This window comes from Hyla sarda, chromosome 8 (genome assembly GCF_029499605.1).
Source record: "Hyla sarda isolate aHylSar1 chromosome 8, aHylSar1.hap1, whole genome shotgun sequence".
NCBI lineage: Eukaryota > Metazoa > Chordata > Amphibia > Anura > Hylidae > Hyla > Hyla sarda.
In genome coordinates this window covers 33,918,181-33,931,484 of record NC_079196.1, presented here as the reverse complement: position 1 = coordinate 33,931,484, position 13,304 = coordinate 33,918,181, and the positions used below count along the sequence as shown (strand labels likewise).

The 13,304-nt window shown below is 45.2% G+C and overlaps 1 protein-coding gene across 1 annotated transcript in view; it reads left to right on the top strand.

The window, feature by feature from the left end:
- STAM2 (signal transducing adaptor molecule 2) overlaps positions 1 to 13,304 on the top strand; it is a 66,000-nt gene that overhangs the window by 617 nt on the left and 52,079 nt on the right. The gene's annotated exons all lie outside the window — the stretch shown is intronic.

Here is a 13,304-nt window from a genome sequence, read left to right as displayed (position 1 = left end):
GTGATTGTGTCTCCTGACACTGGATGGGATGGATCTCTGTAAAAAAAAAAAATGTTTTCCTTGTTTTACGTCAGTGTTTTCCAACCAGGGTGCCTCCAGCTGTTGCAAAACTACAACTCCCAGCATGCCCGGACAGCCAATGGCTGTCCGGGCATGCTGGGAGTTGTAGTTTTGCAACAGCTGGAGGCACCCTGGTTGGAAAACACTGTTTTACCTAATGGGGTTGGGAGTCCTTTAAAAAAGTTTAAAAGTTTTCCCCTATTCACAGGGTAGGGCAGTGGTCTCTAAACTGTGGACCTCTAAAACCTACAACTCCCAACAGCTGTCCAGGTATGCTGGGAGTTGTAGTTTTGCAACAGCTGGAGGACCCCTGTTTGGAGACCACTGGAATTAGGGATGACTAGCTGATCGGTTGTGGTCAAGGAGCAGGACCCCCACAAAACTTTTGGCTCTCCAGCTGTTGCAGGACTACAACTCTCATCGGATTTGCAATTTTTTGCTTTTTGCAATATGTGGATTCGGCCCTTAGGAAAATCCTGAGATTATCTGCTCCAGCGGTAGTGGGGCACAGCTCCCGTGTCCCTGCTGATCAGCGGCGGTGGCTCTGCCTGACGGAGCAACGAGACTGTACAGATGCCAGGCCGGGTTTGGTGTATGAAATGGAGGAGGAATTATGGTAATTCCTCCCAATTTCACATCCAGTCCCCTCCATTTGATGTTCTCTCAATGAACATGAAATGAGGGGGGAATGGGCATATGAGTGAAATGGATGAATTTCATATCCCCCTCATATGTCCATTTCCCCCACCACATACCCATTTCCCTCATTTCACATGGCCGTTCCCATGGTATGAGGGGATAGATATGATGGAATGGTGGGGATTGGACATGTAATGGGGGGATTTCACCTTTTATTTATTATATCACAAATCGTAATATTTACCTCCATAATCGCAGGTTATCGCTTTGAGAACCCCGGATCAAGGCCTCTGATGATATCAGGCTCAGTACATATCACAATTGCACCTTCTGAGACACATATACATCGATGACCTGTTAAAATGAGATACAAGTGGTCTCTCAACATATGATGGTAATCCGTTCCAAACGAACCATCGTTTGTTGAAACCATCGTATGTTGAGGGATCCGTGCAATGTAAAGAATAGGAAGTTGTACTCGCCTGTCCCCGCCGCTCCGGACCGTCACCGCTCGTCACCGCTGCCCTGGATGTCGCCCTCCATCACTGCCACCGCGTCCCCGGGGTGTCCCCGACATTCCGGACCATCTCTGCTGGCCGAGAACATCGCTCTCCGTCGCCGCCATCATGTCACTTCGCACACCGCTCCTATTTATGACGGGACGGCGTATGCGACGACATGATGACGACGAAGGAGAGTGCCGGCGATGCAGGGGATCCCGAAGAGGACGGTCCGGAGCCCCGAGGACAGGTAAGAGACCATCACCGGACCACACGGGGCACCGTAAATGGCTGTCCGGTGGCAGCTGAAGCAGTCTGCGCTGCCGGATAGCCGTTTATACGAAGGCTCCGACATACAAAAGCATCGTATGTTGATGCTGCCTTCAACATGCGATGGCCTCTGAGAGGTCATCGTATGTTGAAATTATCATATGTTGGGGCCATCGTAGGTCGGGGGGTTACTGTGCTGTTATATACATGCGTGGACAGGATCAAGCCACACCGACTTCAATGGCCCAATTGTAGTTGGAAAGTAACCCAAGTGTGGCTATTAGAGTTGAGCGAACTTACAGTAAATTGGCTCGTGGCGAACCTCGTGGCTCGTCCCTTGATTACTTTAATCTGCATAAATTAGTTCAGCTTTCCAAGGGCTCTGGTTGCCTAGGTCTCCTAGGACTGTATCCACCTTTTCCAGGCAACTGGAGCCCTTGGAAAGCTGAACTAATTTACGCAGACTAAAGTAATTAAGCGCTGAGCCACGAGGTTCGCCACAAGCCAATTTAATGTATAGCCACTCTAGTGGCTATATTTGGACCATTGAAGTCAATGCGGCTGTTCCTGGCTCTGCTCGTATACACCAGTGTCCCATTTTGACATGTTGCCTATGTAAAAGTTTCTTGGAAGGAATATTTGTGATGTGAACCCAGCCATGACCTGGTTATACAGATTAGCAAACTCCTTTTTTTTTTTTTTTTTTTTTTTTAATGTAACCCTTCCAATACTTGCTGCTGTATGCTCCACAGGAAGTTGTGTAGTACTTTGATCACAGTTTGATCATAGTGCTCTCTGCTGACACCTCTCTCCATGTCAGGAATTGTCCAGAGCAGGAGCAAATCCCCATCGCAAACCTCTCCTGCTCTGGACAGTTCCTGACATGGACAGAGGTGTCACCAGAGAGCACTGTGGTCAGACTGGAAAGAACTACACAACTTCCTCTGGAGCATACAGCAGTTTTATATAGAAGAAATTTACAAATCTCTATAACACTCTGACACCAGTTGATTCAAAAACACTTTTTTTCTTCCGGAGTACCCCTTAAAAAAAATGCATTATACTACAATGATCCCTCAACTTACAATGGCCTCAACATACAATAGTTTCACCATACAATTGTCTTTTCTGGACCATTGTAACTTGAAACCAGACTCAACATACAATGCTATGGAATCTGCGAAAACGTATCAATGGCTGGAAGAACCGACCAATCAGAATGGATATTTCACTGGTAAAACCCCTGTATTCCTAAAGTGCATTGCACTGACTGGTGTCTGGTAGCGCCCCCTACAGTACAGAGAGGTATTACATGTTCTGTACTCTTTACCTGTACCAGAGTCAGCTGCTCCTTTGGACACCAGGTGAGGACGACTCCATGTTACTTTTTTTAGGACATTGCGTGTTCTGTACAGGACCCCGAAGAAGCTTCTGTCCTCTTCATGGACCAGTCTTTCCCAAAGAGGGTGCCTCCAGCTGTTGCAAAACTACAACTCCCAGCATGCCCGGACAGCCGAAGGCTGTCCGGGCATGCTGGGAGTTGTAGTTTTGCAACAGCTGGAGGCACCCTCTTTGGGAAAAACAGAAAAAGACAGTGATTTACAGCTCCCAGCAGATCTTTCTTACTTTCATATGTAAGGATTTGCTTTATCTATATTAGTTATCTACTTATTTTTCTTTAATCCTCACTTTTTCCTATTTTTGGATGACATTTTGGTGGCTTCAGAACTAATTACTAGGTTTCCATAGAGTTATGGTCTCAACATACAATGGATTCAACATAAAATGGTCGTCCTGGAACCAATTAATATTGTAACTTGAGGGACCACTGTATTGTCAGGCTCACAGGTTTGTAGACATTAACATTATATAATATTATTATATTATTATAAATGTTAACATTTTTCTACTTCTGACCTGTTAGTGTCTACCTGACCGCCCCGTATGGACACCCTACTAGATTCGTTGACAGAGAAGAAGACTGTTAGGATGCATTAACACGCCAGAATTTCTTCACGGAATTCTGCATGAATTTATAGCCAATTCCACTGTCCCATTCACACAACAGAATTTCTGCTGCGGAATTGGCTATAAATTCATGTAAAATGTTCATGCAGAATTCAGTGCAGAAATTCAGCCATGTGAACCCGGCCTAATAATCAATCTTCTTTGCCGGGCGGTGGTTCTGACTGGCTTGTGGTCTTCTGCCATCAGCAGGTGTGTGGATGGGCTTCTTAGGTGTACCTGCGCCAGGTGGTTTTTGCGCTGGCATGGACTTGTACATACCAAGCTAAATCCGCACACCGAGAGAAAGGCTCTCGTAATCCTCTTCATAGTGTGTGTGGTCCTATCAGGCGGCTGCATCCGGTACTTCGAGTTGGACATGGCCCGTTCATTTTCTGTGAACAATCTCGTGTTCCTACAGAATTATAAAAAATAAATTGTTTAAAAAGATATTGTAAAAAAAATCTATAAATCTAGAATCCTGCAGGTTGTCACGTTGGTTGATGCTGATAATTCCCTTTATAAGGGCCAGTGGGGGATCTTGGAGGTTTAAGGGGTACTCCAGTGGAATATATATATATATATATATATATATATATATATATATATATATATAATTATTATTATTCTTATTCTTATTATATATATATATATATTTTTTTTTTTTTTAAATCAACTGGTGCCAGAAAGTTAAAAAGATTTGTAAATTACTTTTATTTAAAAATCTTAATCCTTCCAGTACTTATCAGCTGCTGTATACTACAGAGGAAATTCTTTTCTGTCTGACCACAGTGCTCTCTGCTGACACCTCTGTCTGTATCAGGAACTGTCCAGAGCAGGAGCAAATCCACATAGCAAACTTATGCTGCTCTGGACAGTTCCTGACATGGACAGAGGTGTCAGCAGAGAGCACTGTGGTCAGACAGAAATTCAAAAAGAAAAGAACTTCCTGTGCGCTGTGTGTGACCATATATATATATATATATATATATATATATATATATATATATATATATAGTTTATATCATATATTTCATTGACAATATACAGTACAATAGGTTATTATAATATTTTGTTTACGGTACATTGTAGCACATCACCCAAAAAAACGTGGGATTATTCCTGTAGCAGCTTTTCATTCATAAAGTTATTTTAAAAGACAATGGTCGTAAAAAATAAAATAAAAATAGGAAAAACTAAAAAAAAAAAGAAAAAAAAAAAGAAAAGACAAATAGTTATTTTTTTCCCTTTGATCCCTTAGGGTAGGGCAGTGTTTACCAACCAGGTTGCCTCCAGTTGTTGCGAAACTATGACTCTGTCCGGGCATGCTGGGAGTTGAAGTTTCGCAACAGCTGGAGGCACCCTGATTGGGAAATGCAGCACATGGGGTAGGGTAACTCGCAGCACATCCGCAGTGTATTTTATGCTGCGGATTTGCCACTGGCAGTCACACAGTGACCGCAGAGCGAGATCCCTGCTGCGGCTCGGTAGCCCTCTGTGCGTCCGCATGTGCACTAGAGCCAACAATGCCGATCAGGTAAAACACGGGAGCCGAGTCTGGCTCCGGTAGCGGTAGACTTGTCTCCTGTGTTTCACCTGATTTTTTTCACCTTCCTGGACATAGCAATGCATTTCCGAGTGAATTCTGCAGAAAGAATTGACATCTATGGAGACGGCACATTTTATAGAGATCCCAGCACCTACACAATGTCCGTCCGTGTGAACATAGCCTTATTGGCCAAAGTTTGTGTGGGAGATTTATCAAAACCTGTCCAGAGGAAAAGTTGCCGAGTTGCCCATAGCAACCAATCAGATCGCTTCTTTAATTTCTCAGAGGCCTTTTCAAAAATGAAAGCAGCGATCTGATTGGTTGCTATGGACAAATTAGCAACTTTTCCTCTGGACAGGTTTTGATAAATCTCCCACACAAACTTTGGCCAATAAGGCTATGTTCACACGGATCTGATCTTTTCCTCTGGACAGGATTTGATAAATCTTCTCCTGTGTGTATGAATGCAGCTTGCTAAGGGCGCATTCACACCACGTTTTTGCAATACAGTTCCCGTATCAGGTTTTTGATGAAAAACAGATTCCTCATAACCTGACTAAACTGTATCAAAACGTGTGTACAAATTTCAACCCATATACGGTTTGAAAAATTATGTCCGGTTGCAACCGTTTTTTAAGAAAAAAGGATAAGTTTTTAACTTTTCACTCCATTTTGAATAAAGTTTCACTTGTTTGATTGAAATTCCAAGAAAAAAAAACTGCAAAGTCAAAAACCGTATGGTGAAAACTGGATGGAACCGTACGCACATACAGTTCTGTACAGTTTCCATTGACTCCCATGTGTAAAAATAAAAATAAAAATGTATATGGTTTAAAGGGGATAAGATGCCTGATTGCGGGGATCCCGCCGCTGGGGACCCCTGTGATCTTGCACGCCGCACCCCGTTAGAATCAGTCCCCAGAGCGTGTTCGATCCGGGTCTGATTACTGTCGATCACGGGGACGGAGCATTGTGATGTCACGGCTCCGCCCCTGTGTGACATCACGCTCCGCCCCCTCAATGCAAGCCTATGGGAGCTATCATGCCCCCTCCCATAGGCTTGCATTGAGGGGGCGGAGCGTGATGTCACAGGGGCGGAGCCGTGATGTCACAATGCTCCGGCCCTGTGATCAACAGTAATCAGACCCGGAGCGAACACGCTCCGGGGACTGATTCTAACTGGGTGCGGCGTGCAAGATCACGGGGGTCCCCAGCGGTGGGACCCCTGCGATCAGGCATCTTAAATGCCAGAGTACCCCTTTAATATGTTTTTTCACCCGGACCAAAAAACGTGGTAGAATACGGTTATGGGTAGGAGTATAAAATCTGGACAAAACCGTATAAGAAGCATTAGGACTAAACCGGATGATGCGTCTGACATACGGTTTACAATGTTAAGTCAGTGCGTACGGTTTTCTATACGGTTCCGTATGGTTTTTAACATGAAACCGTATACGGGAAGTGTATAGCAAAAATGTGGTGTGAACCCAGCCTAATTGTTTCCAATACCAGCCAGCAGAATTGTAAGTGCAGCTATGGACTAAGTACCGCAGCAGTATGTGATTAGTAAACATAGTCAGCTGCTTATGTAACGTATGGAAGCTGGAACATGACGGTCAAAGGTGAGCGGAGGCTTCCAGCTAAGAGATCCGTATCGTTTCACGCTTCTCTGGTGCGGCTGGAGCCAAACAATTCCAGTTCATTGCAGCACAGGGCGTTATAGTGTTATAGGACGGGAGATGTTTGGTGACTAATGGTTTATTACCGTGTGATAAAACCTTGGGGGGGGGATATTCATTTTCGCAGTGTTTGTGCTACCCGTACGTGTGTTTTTGATGGACTGGTTTTCCCAGTGTATTTATCATTATTTGGATGCATCGTCTATTTAATTGCCTGTGTACATAAACCATATACAGTGGGGCAAAAATGTATTTAGTCAGCCATCAATTGTGTAAGTTCTCCACTTATAAAGATGAGAGGCGCCTGTAATTGTCATCATAGGTTATAACCTCAACTATGAGAGACAGAATGAGAAAAAAAAATCCATAAAATCACATTGTCTGATTTGTAAAGAATTTATTTGCAAATTATGGTAGAAAATAAGTATTTGGTCACCTGAAAACAAGCAAGATTTCTGGCTCACAGACCTGTAACTTCTTCTTTAAAGGGGTATACCGGGCAAAAATATTTTATCCCCTATGCAAAGGATAGGGGATAAGGTGTCTGATCACGGGGGGGGGGGGGGGGGGGGGGGGGGCGCTGCTGAGACCCCCCGCGATCTCCCTGCAGCACCCACATTCTATGCGGGTGCTGAACCTGGAGGTTTCCGGGACTGGGGATGTGACGTCACACCACGCCCCCTCCATTCATGTCAATGGGAGGGGGCGTGACGGACGTCACGCCCCCTCCCATAGACATGAATGGAGGGGGTGTGGCGTGACTTCACGTCCCCAGTCCCAGAAACCTCCAGGTTTCCGAAACTAGAGACGCAGTCCCCGCATAGAATGGTGGTCATCACGCCCCCTCCCATAGACTTGCATTAAGGGGGCTGGCCGTGACATCACGATGCTCCAGTAATGATAGTGGGGTGCTGCAGCGGAGATCCCGAGGTCCCCAGTGGCGGGATCCCAGCGATCTGACATCTTATCCCCTATCCTTTGGATAGGGGATAAAATGTTTTTGCCCAGAATACCCCTTTAACCTCTTCAGGATGTAGGGCGTACATGTACGCCCGTCTGAATTTCGGTCTCTGCTGCTAGTCGGTCGGGGACCGGACCGGAATGCCTGCTGAAACCATTCAGCAGGCATCCCGGCACATCGCCAAGGGGGGTCCTGAAACACCCCCATGTTCGCGATTGCCGCAAATCGCCTGTCAATTCAGATAGGCGATCTGCGGCTTTTCCGGGTCATACGGGTCTCCAGTGACCTGGAAGATAAGGGGGATCCAGGGGGGGCGGCCAACTCAGCAACTTTGCCATGGGCAACTCAGCAACTTTTCCTCTTGACGGGTTTTGATAAATCTCCCCCTATGTATTTATCACTTTCCAGGGGAAATGACAGGAACAGCACAATACAGAGCTATAGAATTGTTGTTTCATGGAGATCACGTTTACTAAACACAGACACAATACACTTTGTCCTGCAGTTAGAGACCAGGGAGGGGGTTAATACCGATGTGGTTGTTAGGTGCTCCGTGTTGTTGTGACATCAGGGCGTCCTGTATAATGTACCGTACCGAGACGTCTGAACCTGATTATTACAGCCAAAAAGCAAGACAGGTCACGGCTGTAATGACTGCTTTATACGTAACATACGGAGGTCAATGTTGTTTTTGTTCTCCATCTGAACTTCACAATGTGGACTTTTTATTATACGTTATCGAAGTAACATAAACATATGCTGAAGCGCTATGGGGGAGATTTATCAAAGCCTATGCAGAGGAAAAGTGGCTGAGTTGCCCATAGCAACCAATCAGATCACTACTTTCATTTTTATAGAGACCTGTGAAAAATGAAAGCAGCGATCTGATTGGTTGCTATGGGCAACTCAGCCACTTTTCCTCTGCACAGGTTTTGATAAATCTCCCCCTCTATGTTTTCAAGGCTCCATTCTTGTTCGCTCCCAAATTGCTGAACTCTGTCATTGACAGTGAGTGTTGGCTGCTCATAATAGCCGACACCCGCCATCTATCAAGTGAACTCAGTGCTGGTCTGCCGTACATGTATGGTGGATGTTGTTAAAGGGAATGTATCATCAGTGAATTATATTGATTAAAGTAGGTTTTTATATTAAAGGGGTACTCCGGTGGAAAACTTTTTTTTATATATTTTTTTTTTTTTAAATGAACTGGTGCCAGAAAGTTAAACAGATTTGTAAATTACTTCTATTTAAAAATCTCAATCCTTTCAGTACTTATTAGCAGCTGTATTCTACAGAGGAAATTATTTTTTTTGTCTTGTCCACAGTGCTCTCTGCTGACACCTCTGTCCGTGCCAGGAACTGTCCAGAGCAGCATAGGTTTACTATAGGGATTTTCTCCTGCTCTGGACGGTTCCTGATACGGGCATCAGGTGTCAGCAGAGAGCACTGTGGACAAGACAAAAAAGAAATTCAATAAGAAAAGAATTTCCTCTGTAGCATACAGCTGCTAAAAAGTACCAGAAGGGTAAAGATTTTTTAATAGAAGTTATTTAGAAATCTGTTTAACTTTTTGGCACCAGTTGATTTAAAAAAAAAAAAAAAAATGTTTTCCACCGGAGTACCCCTTTTTCAGTTTCGGTTTTCGGCCAAGCACAGCCTAAATTTTCGGTTTCAGCCCAAAATTTTCCTTTCGGTGCATCCTATAAAAACGTATTTAAAAATATGAATAAGCCCCTTTCCCCTAACAAAAATTTAAATGACCCCCCTTTTTCTCATTTTGGAAATAAAAAAAATGTAAGCAAAACTATTAAAGGGGTATTCCTTGAAAATATATTTTTTTCTCATATCAACTGGCTCCAGAAAGTTAAACAGATTTGTAAATTACTATTTAAAAAATCTTAATCCTTTCAGTACATCAGCTATTGAATTTGAGTTGTTTTCTGTTTGACAACACTGCTCTCTGCTGACACCTCTGTCTGTCTCAGGAACTGTCCAGAGCAGGAGAGGTTTGCTATGGGGACAGCTCCTGAGACACACAGTGGTGTCAGCAGAGAGCACTGTTGTCAAACAGAAAACAACTCACCTTCAGCAGCTGATAAGTACTGGAAGGAAGGATTAATTTTCATGAAGCCAGTTGATTTGGAAAAAATAAAAAAAGTTTTTTCATGGAATACCACGTAAATGTACGTCATGGTGCCTGGTACTTAATGCACTAGGACGTACATTTACGTCCTGTACATAACCACGAGCACCGGAGTGGTGCTTGTGTCATGCACGGCAGGTTTCGGCTGCTATCAGCAGGCAGCGACCCGCCGGTAATGGAGGACATCAGCGATCACGCTGATGTGTGCCATTAACCCCTCAGATGCCATGATCAATACAGATCACTGTATCTGCGGCAGTGCGGTTGGTAAAATGGATGATCGGATCGCCAGCGGGGATCCGATCATCCATAATGGCGGACGGAGGTCCCCTCACCTGCCTCCGTCTGTCTCCCGGGGTCTTCTGCTTTGGTCTGAGATCAAGCAGACCAGAGAAGATGATCACCCATAATACTGATCAGTGCTTTGTCCTATGCATAGCACTGTACAGTATTAGCAATCAATTGGCTGCGTCCTTTAGGCCAAAATGGTCTGTGTCCTTAACCCGTACAGGACCCAGGGCCCTGTGTACCTGGGTCTTAAGGACCCAGGGAGTACCTGTACACCCGTGGGAATTTCGGTCCCCGCCGGGCGGGACCAGACCGGGTTGACTGCTGATATCGATCAGCAGGCACCCCACGCAAATGCCCAGGGGGGGTCATCAGACCCCCCCCCCCCCCATGTCGGCGAATTCACACTTGCGATTTGCGCCGATTCCGGGTCATACGGGTCTATGGTGACCCAGTGACTCGGAATATAAGGGGGATCGCGGTTGTGTAAGACACCTACGATCCCCCTGAAGGGATAGGAGTGAGGTGGCAGGGGTGCCACCCCTCCTATCCCTGCTATTGGTGGTCTAGACGCGACCACCAATAGCAGATCGGGGGATGGGGGGTTAACTTTAGTTTTCCCCGTTCTGCCCACCCACAATAGGCGGGCAGAACGGGGAACCGAAGGGGACGCGGGCAGCGATGTCGTGTGGCAGCAGAGGATGACTCCCTGGATCTGACGGAAGCCGGTAAGTTGCCTAGCAACATCTGGAGGGTTACAGTCTGAGACTGTAGCCCTCCAGATGTTGCAAAACTACAACTCTCAGCATGCCCAGACAGCTGTTTGCGCATGCTGGGACTTGCAGTTTTGCAACAGCTGGAGGTCTACAGTTTAGAGACCACTGTACAGTGATCTGTATACTGCCCTCTAGATCTTGCAAAACTACAATTCCTAGCATGCCCACACAGCAGTTTGCTGTCTGTGCATGCTGGGATTTGTAGTTTTGCAACATCTGGAGGTCCACAGTTTGGAGATCACTGTGCACTGGTCTCTAACTGTAGCCCTCCAGATGTTGCAAAACTGCAAGTCCCAGCATGCGCAAACAGCTGTCTCTGCATACTGGGAGTTGTAGTTGCGTACCCTCAGCTATTGTATAACTACATCTCCCAGCATCAGTACATGCTGGGAGTTGTAGTTTTGCAACAGCTGGAGGCACACTGGTTGGAAAATACTGAGTTAGGTAACAGAACCTAACTGAGGGTTTTCCAACTAGTGTGCCTCCAGCTGTGGCAAAACTACAACTCCCAGCATGCATGGTCTGTCAGTACATGCTGGGAGTTGTAGTTTTGAAACAGCTGGAGGTTTGTCCCCCCATGTGAAAGTACAGGGTACATTCACACAGGCAGGTTTACAGGAAGTTTCCTGCTTCAAGTATGAGCTGCGTCAAATTTTTCGCCGCAGTGCAAATTTCTAACGGGAAGCTCACTGTAAACCTCCGCCAGTGCAAATGTACCCTAAAAACACTACACTACACTAACACAAAATAAAGGGTAACACACTACATATACACCCCCTTACACTGCCCCCCCCCCAATAAAAATGAAAAACTTATTGTACAGCAGTGTTTCCAAAACGGAGCCTCCAGCTGTTACCAAACAACAACTCCCAGCATTTCCGGACAGCCACTGACTGTCCAGGCATGCTGGGAGTTTAGCAACAGCTGGAGAAACCCTATTTGGGAATCACTGGCGTAGAATACCCCTATGTCCACCCCTATGCAATCCCTAATTCAGTCCTCAAATGCGCATGGTGCTCTCTCACTTCGGAGCCATGTCGCATTTCAAGGAAACAGTTTAGGGCCACATATGGGGTATTTCTGTACTCGGGAGAAATTGCACTACAAATTTTGTGGGGCTTTTTCTCCTTTTACCCCTTATGAAAAGGAAAAGTCGGGGGCTACACCAGCCTGTTAGTGTAAAAAAAAATAAAAAAAATTTACACTGACATGCTGGTGTTGCCCCATATTTTTTATTTTCACAAGTGTTAAAAGGAAAAAAAGACCCCCAAAATTTGTAACGCAATTTCTCCTGAGTACGGAAATACCCCAGATGTTGGCGTAAAATGCTCTACGGACGCACAACAAGGCTCAGGAGTGAGAGCGCACTATGTACATTTGAGGCCGAAATTGGTGATTTGCACAGGGGTGGCTGATTTTACAGAGGTTTTGCCATAAACGCAAAAAATAAATACCCACATGTGACCTTATTTTGGAAACTACACCCCTCACGGAATGTAACAAGGGGATTAGTGAGCCTTAACACCCCACAGGTGTTTAATGAAAATTCTTCAAAGTTGGATGGAAAAATGAAAGAAAAAAATTTCACTTAAATGCTGGTGTTACCCTAAATTTTTCATTTTCACACGGAAAAATTGGAAAAAAAAAGCCCCCCAAAATTTGTAACCCCATTTCTTCTCAGTATGGAAATACCCCATATGCGGATGTAAAGTGCTCTGCTGGCGCACTACAATGCTCAGAAGAGAAGGAGCACCATTGGGATTTTGAAGAGAAAATTTGTCCGGAATCGAAGGCCACGTGTGTTTACAAAGCCCCCATAGTGCCATAACAGTGGGCCCCCCCCCCCCCCCACATGTGACCCCATTTTGGAAACTACACCCCTCACGTAATGTAATAAGGGGTACAATGAGCATTTACGCCCCACAGGTGTCTGACAGATTTTTGAAACAGTGGTCCATGAAAATGAAAAATTAAATTTTTCATTTGCACAGCCCACTATTCCAAAGATCTGTCAAATGCCAGTGGGGTATAAATACTCACTGCACCCCTTATTAAATTCTGTGAGGGGTGTAGTTTCCAAAATGGAGTCACCTGGGGGTGGGGGGTTCCACTGTTCTGGCACCACGGGGGGCTTTGTACACGCACATGGCCCCCGACTTCTATTCCAACCAAATTCACTCTCCAAAAGCTCAATGGCGCTCCTTCTCTTCTGAGCATTGTAGTTCACCAGCAGAGCACTTGACATCCACACATGGGGTATTTCCATACTCAGAAGAAATGGGGGTACAAATTTTGGGGGTGATTTTCTCCTATTACCCCTATTACCTGTGAGGTGTTAAGGCTCACTGTACCCCTTGTTGCGTTCCTTGAGGGGTGTAGTTTCCAAAATAGTATGCCATGTGTTTTTATTTTTTTGCAGTTCTGGCACCATAGGG